Genomic DNA, 12945 nt, shown 5'->3' on the forward strand with positions numbered 1-12945 from the left:
CTGGTCCGGATGCTTTTCCGCTACTAAGTGATAGCAGTTGTTTTTCAATTCCGATATCGTTTATTTCAATATTTTCCATTTTGGCGTCCGTGCGACGGCTGAAGTCAGGGACCGTGTTACGATTTTCCGCAGTGAAACAGTTTCGGAACACTGTATTCAGTATTTCTGCCTTTCTTCGGTCGTCCTCTGTTTCGGTTCCATCGTGGTCAACGAGTGACTGAATAGGGGATTTAGATCCGCTTACCGATTTTACGTATGACCAAAACTTTTTAGGGTTCTTGTTTAGATTGTTTGCCAATGTTTTATGTTCGAATTCGTTGAATGCTTCTCTCATTGCTCTCTTTACGCTCTTTTTCGCTTCGTTCAGCTTTTCCTTATCAGCTATGATTCGACTACTCTTAAACCTATGATGAAGCTTTCTTTGTTTCCGTAGTACCTTTCGTACATGATTGTTATACCACGGTGGATCTTTCCCCTCGCTTTGGACCTTAGTCGGTACGAACTTATCTAAGGCGTACTGGACGATGTTTCTGAATTTTTTCCATTTTTGTTCCACATCCTCTTCCTCAGAAATGAACGTTTGATGGTGGTCACTCAGATATTCTGCGATTTGTGCCCTATCACTCTTGTTAAGCAAATATATTTTCCTTCCTTTCTTGGCATTTCTTATTACACTTGTAGTCATTGATGCAACCACTGACTTATGATCACTGATACCCTCTTCTACATTCACGGAGTCGAAAAGTTCCGGTCTATTTGTTGCTATGAGGTCTAAAACGTTAGCTTCACGAGTTGGTTCTCTAACTATCTGCTCGAAGTAATTCTCGGACAAGGCAGTCAGGATAATGTCACAAGAGTCTCTGTCCCTGGCTCCAGTTCTGATTGTGTGACTATCCCATTCTATACCTGGTAGATTGAAGTCTCCCCCTATTACAATAGTATGATCACGAAACTTCTTCACGACGTTCTGCAGGTTCTCTCTGAGGCGCTCAACTACTACGGTTGCTGATGCAGGTGGTCTATAGAAGCATCCGACTATCATATCTGACCCACCTTTGATACTTAACCCAGATTATTTCACATTCGCATTCGCTAATAACTTCACTGGATATTATTGAATTCTTTACTGCTATAAATACTCCTCCACCATTGGCGTTTATCCTATCCTTGCGGTATATATTCCATTCTGTGTCTAGGATTTCGTTACTGTTCACTTCCGGTTTTAACCAACTTTCCGTTCCTAATACTATATGCGCACTATTTCCTTCAATAAGAGATACTAATTCAGGAACCTTGCCCTGGATACTCCTGCAGTTTACCAATATTACGTTAACTTTTCCTGTTTTTGGTCTCTGAGGACGGACATTCTTTATCAACGATGATAATGTCCTCTCTGGTAAGCCGTCAGGTATTTTATCGTTTCGCCCAAGGGGGGGGTCCCTCTAACCTAAAAAACCCCCGTGTGCACGCCACACGTACTCTGCTACCCTAGTAGCTGCTTCCGGTGTGTAGTGCACGCCTGACCTGTCTAGGGGGGCCCTACAGTTCTCCCCTACAGTTCTCCACCCAATAACGGAGGTCGATGAATTTGCAACCATTATAGTCGCAGAGTCGTCTGAGCCTCTGGTTTAGACCCTCCACACGGCTCCAAACCAGAGGACCGCGATCGACTCTGGGCACTATGCTGCAGATATTAAGCTCAGCTTGCACTCCGCGTGCGATGCTGGTTGTCTTCACCAAATCAGCCAGCCGCCGGAAGGAACCAAGGATGGCCTCAGAACCCAAGCGGCAGGCGTCATTCGTTCCGACATGTGCTACTATCTGCAGCCGGTCACACCCAGTGCGTTCAATAGCTGCCGGAAGGGCCTCCTCCACATTACGGACGAGACCCCCCGGCAAGCACACCGAGTGCACACTGGCATTCTTCCCCGACCTACCCGCTATTTTCCTGAGGGGCTCCATAACCCGCCTAACGTTGGAGCTCCCTATAACTAATAGGCCCGCCCTCTGTGACTGTCGGGACCTTGCCGGAGAATCGGCCACTGGCCCAACAGGCGAGGCACCCTGTGGTGGCTCGGAAACGATGTCATCACCACTAGGAAGCACCCCGTACCTGTTGGAAAGGGGTAAGGCAGCTGCCACGCGGCCAGATCCCACCTTCGCCTTTCGGCCAGGCACGCGCGAGCCCACCACTGTCCGCCATTCACCCTGGAGTGATGGCTGACCGGTAAGATGCTCACTGCCGGAAGACGCAGCGACATCAGGGGTTCCATGTGATTCCAAGGCCACCGAAGTAGGCACAGGTCTCACCACAGTTGCCCCAACGCCACTACGAGCCGACGCCTGCGCCTCGAGCTCGATGAGCCTAACAGACAAAGCCTCCACCTGCCCCCGAAGAGTGGCCAATTCTCCTTGCGTCCGCTCACAACAACCACAGCCCCTACACATGACTATGTTTACCCTACTCTATACGGTGACAAATTCCCAAGATAATCTTCTGATGAGCTACTCTGATAATCAAGAAACGCTCACTGAAATACGAGACGCGAAAACTACGCTAGGTTTTCCCAGAAAAACTATTTAAAAGCTAAGCGCAGCAAATAAGTACAAAAACGCTTTATACAAACAGTACTCGCTGCTGCTGGTGCTGTCGCTCTGGCTGTCACAAGACAACTTCGGATCTCTTCTTTACATGTTTTCCAACGCCGCCGACTAACTTCTATACAGTCCCGTGCTCCGAATTAACAGAAGTTTTTTTCGTCAGATTATGACCTGTACTTGACATTAGGTGACTTATTTTGGCGCGAAATGTTCCCTTGGCCTGTGATAGTGTGCTTCCTATATCCTCATGATCCGTCCGCTATGGGTCACGTATCTCGCAAGGCAACAGAATTCCTTCACATCATCTTCTAAGTGATTCACAATTTTCGCATAATGTTTGTCTACAATCTCATTTCTGATACTCCTTTATTTTTGTCTTTCTTTGGTTTACTCACAGTAGATATTCAGCGCTCATTAGAGTGCTCATTTCATTCAACAGGTCCCGTACTAAGCGTTTCTTTCTTACCGTAATAGAGAATAGTAATGTCATCAGTAAAACTCATTGTTGATACCCTTTCATCTTAAAATATTCATATTAGACCATTTCTGAGTCCTTCTTCCATGTCCTCCATTATTTCTTCCATATACGGATTGAACAGTAGAGAATGATTCCATTTTTAATGCGAGAACATCTCTCTTGGGCTTCCCTTCTCTTGATTCTTGTCTAAGCATATTACCCGTTTTTCCCTTTGGATTTACACCTATTTTTCGGAAGATTCCAAACTTCTTTCACTGTTTTACATTGTCGAACGCTTTTACCGGGTCAAAGAGTCCTAAGAATGTATCTTACATTAGAAGCCCGAATTTGTAGAGTCGGTTAGGGCGGTGAGACAGATCAGAAAGAAAATTTTCAGCCCATCTCGCATGATGATTCCCTTTAGAATAAAGAGCGGTCGCGACCAGACAACGCAGGCGTTGGAAAAAAAAATGCAAACACCAAATACACAACATGCTACCATGCCTAATGCGATGTATGAAATCCATTGACATACAAACAGCTTCCAGTCGTCTCAGGACGGATAAATACAGGTCCTGTACGGTTTTCGAAGGAACCTTAGTCCATTCCTACTGCAAAAGAGTGGCAAGTGCATGTAGCGTAGCCGCGCGGGGTATCCTTGTCACGGTCCGCGCGGCTCCCCCCGTCGGAGGTTCGAGTCCTCCCTCGGGCATGGTGTGTGTGTGTTGTCCTTAGCGTAAGTTAGTTTAAGTTGTATTAACTAGTGCGTAAGCTTAGGGACCGATGACCTCAGCAGTTTGGTCCCACAGGATCTTACCACAAATTTCCAGTTTTCCAGGTAACGATGATGGAGGTGGGCAGCGATCAGGCATCTTTCTCTCCAAATTACGCCACAGATGCTCAGTAATACTGAGATCTTTTGACTGTAGTTGCCTGAGTAGATGCGATAGCTCATCGTCGTGCTCACAAAACCAGTTCCGAACTATGCGAGCTATTTGAAAACATGGGAAAAACATTCTACCATGGGATGAACCTGATCAGCCAAAATGGTCACATAGTAATCAAACCTTGCGGACTAATCATGGGGCCCACTGGATAATACGATATGGATGCCCAAATTATCACTGAACCTCCGCCGTGTTTCACTCTCGGGACGTAATCTCGGAAAGAAGTTGGAAACTGCGAAACAAGACCCATCCGACCAAATGACTTTCTTTTCCATTGCTCCGTAGTTCATGTTTCGTGGCTCCGGCACCACATTTTCCTGCTACGGGCATTTGCATCACCGATGAGTTCTTCTGAAATTCCAGCTTACCCTGCAGTTCGATGCTTGTGGAGTTCCCTTCAAGTTGTTTTGGTGCTGACATGGTTTGCGAGTGCGACATTCTGCTCTGCAGTGACTTTTGCAGCTGTTGTCCTCTTCAGCGAGCGTCTGTTACCATCACTCAGCACGCACATTCGTCCGCGTTTGTGACTCAGCGGATGATGTTTCCCCGCTTTCCCTGTATGCTGTATAAATCTTCGTAGTGGTGCTTCTTGAAACTTCAAACGATACGACCAGCAAAAAATTGCATACTATCGAATTCCCTTAGCTCCGACATAATGCACTCACAACTACACAGAATCCAATTTTTTTTTTTTTTTCCAGTGACACTACAACATTGAGGACGTTGCACAGGTGCCATTCGTAGTCAAATACAGCATCAAGATTTGGCTATCATCTATAAGTATTTTTAATCTTGCATTTTTCCACATTTTTTTCCACTTCTTGTATTACCTGGTCATGGGTGCTCTTTTGTTATAAAGCTACGACCGTCTTCGTCACTAACGGCTACATAAAACACATCAGTTAATTCCAACATATATGCCGCCATTGCTCCTGTATTTCATAACTCAGTGTTTAGCGTAGGAATGGATATGCTGATTTGGAGTATAGCCGAGTCATGAGTACAAGTAAACCCCCAAAAGCGCATATAGCATCAGAGTTAATATGTACTCTGAACGGGTATGCTTACGACAACAAAGATATACACACTCTGGAGAAACATTCTAAAATGATGTTCATTGTTATATAAGGAGGTGGTACATGGGCTAATTACTACGTATTACATGTAACTGAGATCATTTGTGGAACTGAAACTCAAATGTAATCCTACAAGAAGTAATGTCTGTTTTCGTAGGCGCTATCAAAGAGATCGATGATGATATGAGAAGCTAACGCTATGTGCTGCATTGAGACGCGATATAAAATAACTGCTTACATGTTCCTGATGCCATACACAAATCACGGAGAAACTCATGGCTTCAATTTGCAGCTGTTTCAGAGCCCTAACATTTCAACTTTCGCACTGGCCCTTTTAGTACGCTGTGCGAGTAGAGCCTTTGCGAGAAACATCGCTTGCGTTGCGATACAGTAAAACTATCACCTGTTTATTTCTCCCGAGTTGCTAGTCACACTTCATGGAGGGCTAGTCTCCATGGCGTTCATAAGCGGTTGGTAGCTTTGGGTCTGTGCGTTTAGAAAGTGTATGTTTCTCAGTAGGAACAGTACTGTTAACGAAGGGCTACTGTCCGTACTCGTGTAGTGTCAGCCAAACGCAGCGACGGCGATGATTTTATTATTTGTTTCATCCCCCTCCCCATGTATAGGACACGCCGTCAACAGGTTAATTGCTGCCCTTCACTCCATCGTATTAAAAGGTAGTCACAAAGCTTTGCACAGTTAAAACGAATAAAACATTGAGGTTACATTACGATAAAATAATATTCATTTTAGCGGTATCGCTATGGAAAAAAAAGTAATGTACATCGAGGGTGCGACTGGTGCTTCGATGTAGATGACGACGCTGCTTCTGACAGCTCCATGAGAAGTTTGTCATTATACTTTATTTCATTTATTTTTATTAGAAGTTTGTCATTATAGATTACTTCATTTATTTTTATTGATGTAATTTTTATTCATTTGGAGAGCTACGTTAATGATACAGTACTATAGAATATGTCATAACTTATACAGTACTTAGTGAAATAAAACAAAAACGAGTATCAGAAGACGTAGCTATGAAAATCTAGAACAAAAATTGCATTAACTGTAAAGATAATAAACATACGATATAAGAGTACTTCTTTTTCACGTTTCAATAATAAGTAAGGTATGGAGAAAGTTGGTCAGTTTCAGTTATAAGGCCTGGCATTTGTCTTGGCTGCTATAAGAAAACTATAGAAATTCCAAATAAGGCAGCCCTTTGTCATGTGTGGTTGGTTGGTTGTTTCGGGGAAGGAGACCAGACAGCGAGGTCATCGGTCTCATCGGATTAGGGAAGGACGGGGAAGGAAGTCGGCCGTGCCCTTTGAAAGGAACCATCCCGGCATTTGCCCGGAGCGATTTAGGGAAATCACGGAAAACCTAAATCAGGATGGCCGGACGCGGGATTGAACCGTCGTCCTCCCGAATGCGAGTCCACTGCGCCACCTCGCTCGGTGTGTCATGTGTGGCTACCACACGTTAGTAGGGTTGTTTCATCTCCGGTTGGTGTCCTTTCATCTCTCTAGATGCCTTAAATTGATTTTGTTTTAATCTTTTGATTGCGGAGATGGATTACAAAGTTGGATGAAATCATGTAAAAAGACAACAATTAACATTCCTGGGTTCGGTTTTCAGCCTACCTATAACTTTCTGACATTCAGCTGTAACTTCTTAGTAATTGTTCTACACAACTACTACTTTGTGGGGTGGTGTTGCTCCACCATCATGTTGGTCGTCAGGTATACTCCAGTTTCAGTTCGTTGTATGTGTGAGTGTGTGCGTGTCCACATTAACGGGCGCATACGTGAAAACAGTGGCAGATTTACAACAAGTGTAGGTCTCATGTCTAGTGACATGATAGCATACACAATTCACGAAAGGCCAGTGGAAGAAAGCTGACGAGAGCGAGAAAGAGGACTGTTACTTCAACGAGGAGATCACTGCCACGAAAATGAAAGCAAAAACAGTGCTACAGCAAACAGAAACTAGAGCAACAACTCATTACGATCACCAAACCTGTGGTCTGTCATGTAAAAGAAAGATTTCAGTGATGCACGTGCCCGACACCTGACTTATCGACGAATGGAAACTTGAGCACTACATTATTACTTCCCGCACCAAGAGGAGAACACCAAGGAAAGCGTATAACTCTTGTGGCCTTCTACCATCTGTAAAATACGGACTTCACTCTGTAAACCTCCGCTGCTCGAGCAGTTTTCATAATATCCTTTGCTCACGCCGAAACGAAAGGTAACTGATAAGACCCCTATAATAATATTCAATCAGTGGCAGAGAACCTTTTGGCAGCAGGGGACTGCGTCTTTTCGATTGGTACTGCTGTCTTGAACATGGCTCCAGACCACCAACTGGTTTGAATACGATGCTATATTCGTCATATTACAGAATTATAGAGCCACTATGGTTGGAATGTAGTGCCTTCTTTTCTGTTGGTCCAACCCCTGTTGCTCCGTTTTTACGCTCCCACCGTTTGAGAAAAGTACGTCTCATCAAAGCGGAAACACCGTGTAAATCAGATAAAATGTACAGGAAGTGGTGAAACGCTACAAGAGATACACATTAGATTTCAAGATAATTACTGCGTACTATCTGCAAATTGCATTCTATCTACATCCGTTTGACAGGTTTACGCACGACCTTGCACTTAAACACACATACATCCGAGCACGCACAATCTTCTTAAATGCTTCCTTCTCTCCTTACATTCAGATCCCTACTGCAACGTGCGCCGAATGCGAAACGAAGCCGTTTCCCCATTCAGCCACTTCCACGGTAGAGCGAGCACGCAATAAATTCCGAAGTAGGATTACGGCGTGTTGACAGAGCGCTCTGCACACAGGTATCAATATTCACAGCGTAATTCACATCGGCACAGAACGTAATACGCGGCGAGTAGGTGACCCATCTCATATTAAATTGTACAACGCTGCACACCCTAAGTAATTAAATACACCTTATGTTTCCCGTCCTTTGTAAACGAATCTCGTATTCACGTAAAAAGAATTTCGCGCAATACATTTTGATCAGATAAAAATGGGACCTGCGCCATTCAATACAGTCCACGTTAAAAACGTTTTGCATCATTTCCGAACTTGCGCCGAGTTAGATTCAAGGAAAGCACAAGGCTTATGACGCCCAAAACATAACTTCCATGCCGGCCGCGGTGGTCTAGCGGTTCTGGCGCTGCAGTCCGGAACCGCGGGACTGCTACGGTCGCAGGTTCAAATCCTGCCTCGGGCATGTGTGTGTGATGTCCTTAGGTTAGTTAGGTTTAAGTAGTTCTAAGTTCTAGGGGACTTATGACCTAAGATGTTGAGTCCCATAGTGCTCAGAGCCATTTGAACCATAACTTCCATATGAAATGAAACAACAACCAAAATGAAAGTGTCCATCTCCGAAATCAAAAGATGCTGTTGTGTAACATTTAATACCACGTGCGATTTAAACTTTCCCGGTGAATTAATTTCTGCAGCAAATTACGGAAAAACTGCTCCATGTCAATAAGTTGCTGCCACGTTCTTTTCGACAAACAGTCTGCTGGTCATCTTCTGGTGTATACTGAGCTACCCTATCTAAGACCCTGTCGGCGCATGCATTGTGTTCCCAGTTGCCACTGCGCATCCATTGCCAGAGCGCTTGCGTGTCTGCTACAAGTCTGACAAGGGGAGGCCGCCAATTGTGAAATTCAGGTTCGATTCATACTGCGCATAATAAAAGCTCATGCCCAGAAGTGTAATGTGGCAAAGCACCAAGATGCACTTTTCAGCCGTTGTCGAGAAAATCGACAGTTAAAAGAAACCGTTGCCGTGAAATACTCTCTACGATTAATAGTTTTCTACAGCGTCGTGGCGCAGCGGTAAGCGCTCGCGTTCGTAGTCCGAAGGTCGCCGGATCGAATCTCGCGCCATGCAATTTTTTTTTATTATTAGTTTTTTGTAATTCAAATATATATGTATACTATTAATGAATTTCTTATGCATGTTGGTGAAGGCGGATCGCTCCCCAATTGTACCGCCTCCATTTTTCCGTTTTTTTTTTAACAGGGTGTACCAAAGCTCTCCCGTCCGCACTGATTTCCGACGATGTTATTTAAGTTGCGCTAGGGACCGCATCTGCCTTCTTTCGAAGTTAGCAGGCAACTACGCTGTTATGCGGCGGCTCGTTTCGGCCCATTCAACATCTGTGCTTCAAGTGTAACGAGCGAGTAACGGAGTTTATATTTCATACTTGCCACAGCAAATTTGTTTTCGTGGGGTTTCTATTCTAATTCGAACGTTTGACTTACGCTATACGTATTCGTTTCGGAATGTCGTTTCTACGTCTTCCGTTAACTATACGTGGTTAACATTATGAAGACAATTAATAACATTTGTGAAATACAACTTTGTTTGCGGAAAACATAATGATGCTCGAAGTCGCGAGTTTTTACACGTCAAACTAATTTCAACAACTTATTGTATGCATAATTGTTGCAACTGATTGCCGGGAATTATATATATATATATATATATATATATATATATATTTGAATTACAAAAAACAAATACTAAAAAAAAAGGTTGCATGACGCGAGATTCAATCCGGCGACCTTCGGATTACGAACCCAAGCGCTTACCGATGCGCCACGACGCTGTAGAAAATCATTAATTGTAGAGAGTATTTCACCGCAACGGTTTCTTTTAACTGTCGATTTTCTCGATAACGGCTGAGAAGTGCATCTTGGTGCTTTGCCACATTACACCTCTGGCCATGAGCTTTTATTATGCGCAGAATGAATCGTATCTGAATTTCACAATTGGCGGCCTCCCCTTGTGAGTGCTGCTGTGAGCGTCCTCTGTGCTGAAAGTTCGCCTCTCTTTATCAGTTCGATCGTCTTGATCAGGTAAAGTCAAAGAACGACGCTCGCTAAGTGGGTCTCAAAGTTGTTCTATAACAGCCTTACACGCATTATGTAACTAGAAAGCGCCGTCCCTATTGATAAGGGCTCCGGATTTTAGCTTGTAACATGGCTGTGTGTAACGCAAATACGTCGGTGCCTGAGAATTCGAATAGTTCATCCACACATGGAGCACCCGCTCCTTCAGCATGACAACGGCAGACCACACACGAGCGCTGTGACATTTGCAACAATCCGATCCTTGGGTTCACTGTCATCAATCATCCTCCATACAGTCCCAAGGTGAACCCCATTCGATTTTCATCTGTTTCCGAAACTTAAGAAACACCTTCGAGGACTTCACTTTGATAGTGATGAAGTAGTGCAAGCAGAAGTGAGGTTGTCTCCCCGCCAACAGACTCGAACATTCTACAGTTACGGTGCCAACAAACTAGTCATCGCCAGGGTGACTAAGTTGGGAAATAAATATGTACACTTGAAGAGCAAAGATGTAGAATGTTAACAAAGTTTGTCTCATTGAAGGAGCTTTTAGAGTTATCACATAAAAAATTCGGAGGCTTTACTATACAGCACGCCGCCGTATCTATGGATATGTATGAATGTACGAATTTTAAACAGCCTGCCTTTGTACATTAAATATTCGTTAAGAGTAACTATTCCTTATTTATCTGATAAGGAAATCTATGCTGTTATCATACCCACCTGACATTAAATATGCCGTGCGGTTCTAGGCGCTACAGTCTGGAGCCGAGCGACCGCTACGGTCGCAGGTTCGAATCCTGCCTCGGGCATGGATGTGTGTAATGTCCTTAGGTTAGTTAGGTTTCATTAGTTCTAAATTCTAGGCGACTGATGACCTCAGAAGTTAAGTCTCATACTGTTCAGAACCATTTCAACCAACCAACATTAAATATAATAATCAATGTTCTAGCCACATCTGCATATTCGACAGCCTTTGGACAGCTAGAGCGTTAAGAATACCAGCTGTATGTGCAATATATTTCAATAAAATATATTCGTGAATATTGTCTTTCGTTTGAGACAAATATGTCTCTGTAGCTACCAGGATTCGTGAGTAATCGAGAGTTTTATAGGCTGTGAAATATGCCAGTCTTAAATTGTGCCGTATCTCCTTTGGTAACTACAGCACAGTTAATTCAAAGAGATACTGGATTTTTCTCAACGAGAAGTATAAAATGTATTACCCGGATCTTCTGTAATTCTGTAACATCACACAGAAATCAACAATACGCTAAGTACAATGTGCTTCAATTGAAGCGCCCCACACCAAGTTCTTCGGTTAAACCTGCTATTGTGTTTTATTCGCTTCCGCTGTTTCCAGCAAAAGTTTTCCTACCGCAACCCTATCTGTCCGCCGGTTACACCCCTCAAAGCTCCCACTTTTCTGAGCAGCAGAATGTAAACATCGCTCTTTCGCCCGTTCTCAGACTAGATATGTCACGCTCGAAGGAGCAACATGCTTGCGTCTTTGGCGGTCATCAGCCATTTATAATTCTACGACCTATTCCATATTTTCTACAATCTGTCAAGGGCGTACAAAGCAACGGCAGGCAGAACATCTCCGTCCCAGGAAAAAATATTCACACACCGAACTCGCATCCCGCCCCGCCCAGCAGGCAGATAAATTAAGCATCACTTCCAGAAAAGACAGATTGTGTCATGTATATTGACTAGTAGCAAGTGTACCCAGAGCTATTTTTCATAAAATCTCAACACTGTTTTGTCTTTCTCCGCGAAAGTAACACACCACCCTCTCTCCCCCGCTTCCCTCCCGCCCCTTTCTCTGCATGTCGTCTACATCCTGGGTACACTCCTGCCACACTGCTACCATTCTGATACGCATTAGAGTAAAAAATCATCACAGCCGCATTGTACAGTTACCTGCATCATAAAGTAGAGTTGTGATACGACATCAGTGCTTCAAAAGATTTCATGCCCATCTTTTTTTGACAGCAGTATCGTAAATGTTCCCAAATTGTACTGTGGCCGATCAAGAATATTTTATGTAAATCTGCAGGTTCTCGTGACCTTTGTCACTGAAAACAAAATATTCTAAGATATTAAACCACTTTGCCGGCCGCTGTGACCGAGCGGTTCTCGGCGCTTCAGTCTGGAACCGCGCGAGCTCTACGGTCGCAGGTTCGAACCCTGCCTCGGGCATGGATGTGTGTGATGTCCTTAAGTCAGTTAGGTTTAAGTAGTTCTAAGTTCTAGGGGACTGATGACCTCAGCTGTTAAGTCCCATAGTGCTCACAGCCATTTGAACCATTAAACCGCTTCGTGTTTCTCTTCAGATTTCTACTTCGCAAACTGATGTTTCGGCCTCCCTGCTGGGTTCATGATTAAGAAATTTTGGTGTCCCCGGTTAGATGAACTTTATCGAAGTCACTTACAACAGATAGCTCCACCCGCGCTTGTTCTGAAGAAGTGTGTTGACTGGATAGTGAGTCATCATCACTGGATGGACAGCGATGACATGCAGAGGGAGAAAGAGAATGTTTGCCATAAGATTAATGTCGTGCTGCAGATGCGTTTTTTGGTAATTGTTTGCACACCGTGGCTCCGTAGCTACTTCCTTCGATAATCGTCATCCCTATTGAAATTACTTTCCTTCTTAGATACCTTAACCACTTCTCACACTGCTCTTCTTTAAACGTCACTTTCCTTGGCTAGCCCCCCTGCGTTGTTGAAATCTATATTGAGTGCAGTTCTCCTGATGTCATACTACTGCCGATATCATACTGCGTTTAAAACACGTGTGGCACTCGTGCTTTTTAATCCAATCTTTTATTGTCCTGTCCTACATACGCTTTGCCATAGCTACACGTCACACACTTCGGCAGTGTGGAGGTGATTAGACGCGCCATTTTGTGCCGGAAAAAAATTTTTTCCACTGACTGAAAAATATGGTTTTTATATCATTTT

This window comes from Schistocerca serialis, chromosome 2 (assembly GCF_023864345.2).
Source record: "Schistocerca serialis cubense isolate TAMUIC-IGC-003099 chromosome 2, iqSchSeri2.2, whole genome shotgun sequence".
Classification (NCBI taxonomy): Eukaryota; Metazoa; Arthropoda; class Insecta; order Orthoptera; family Acrididae; genus Schistocerca; species Schistocerca serialis.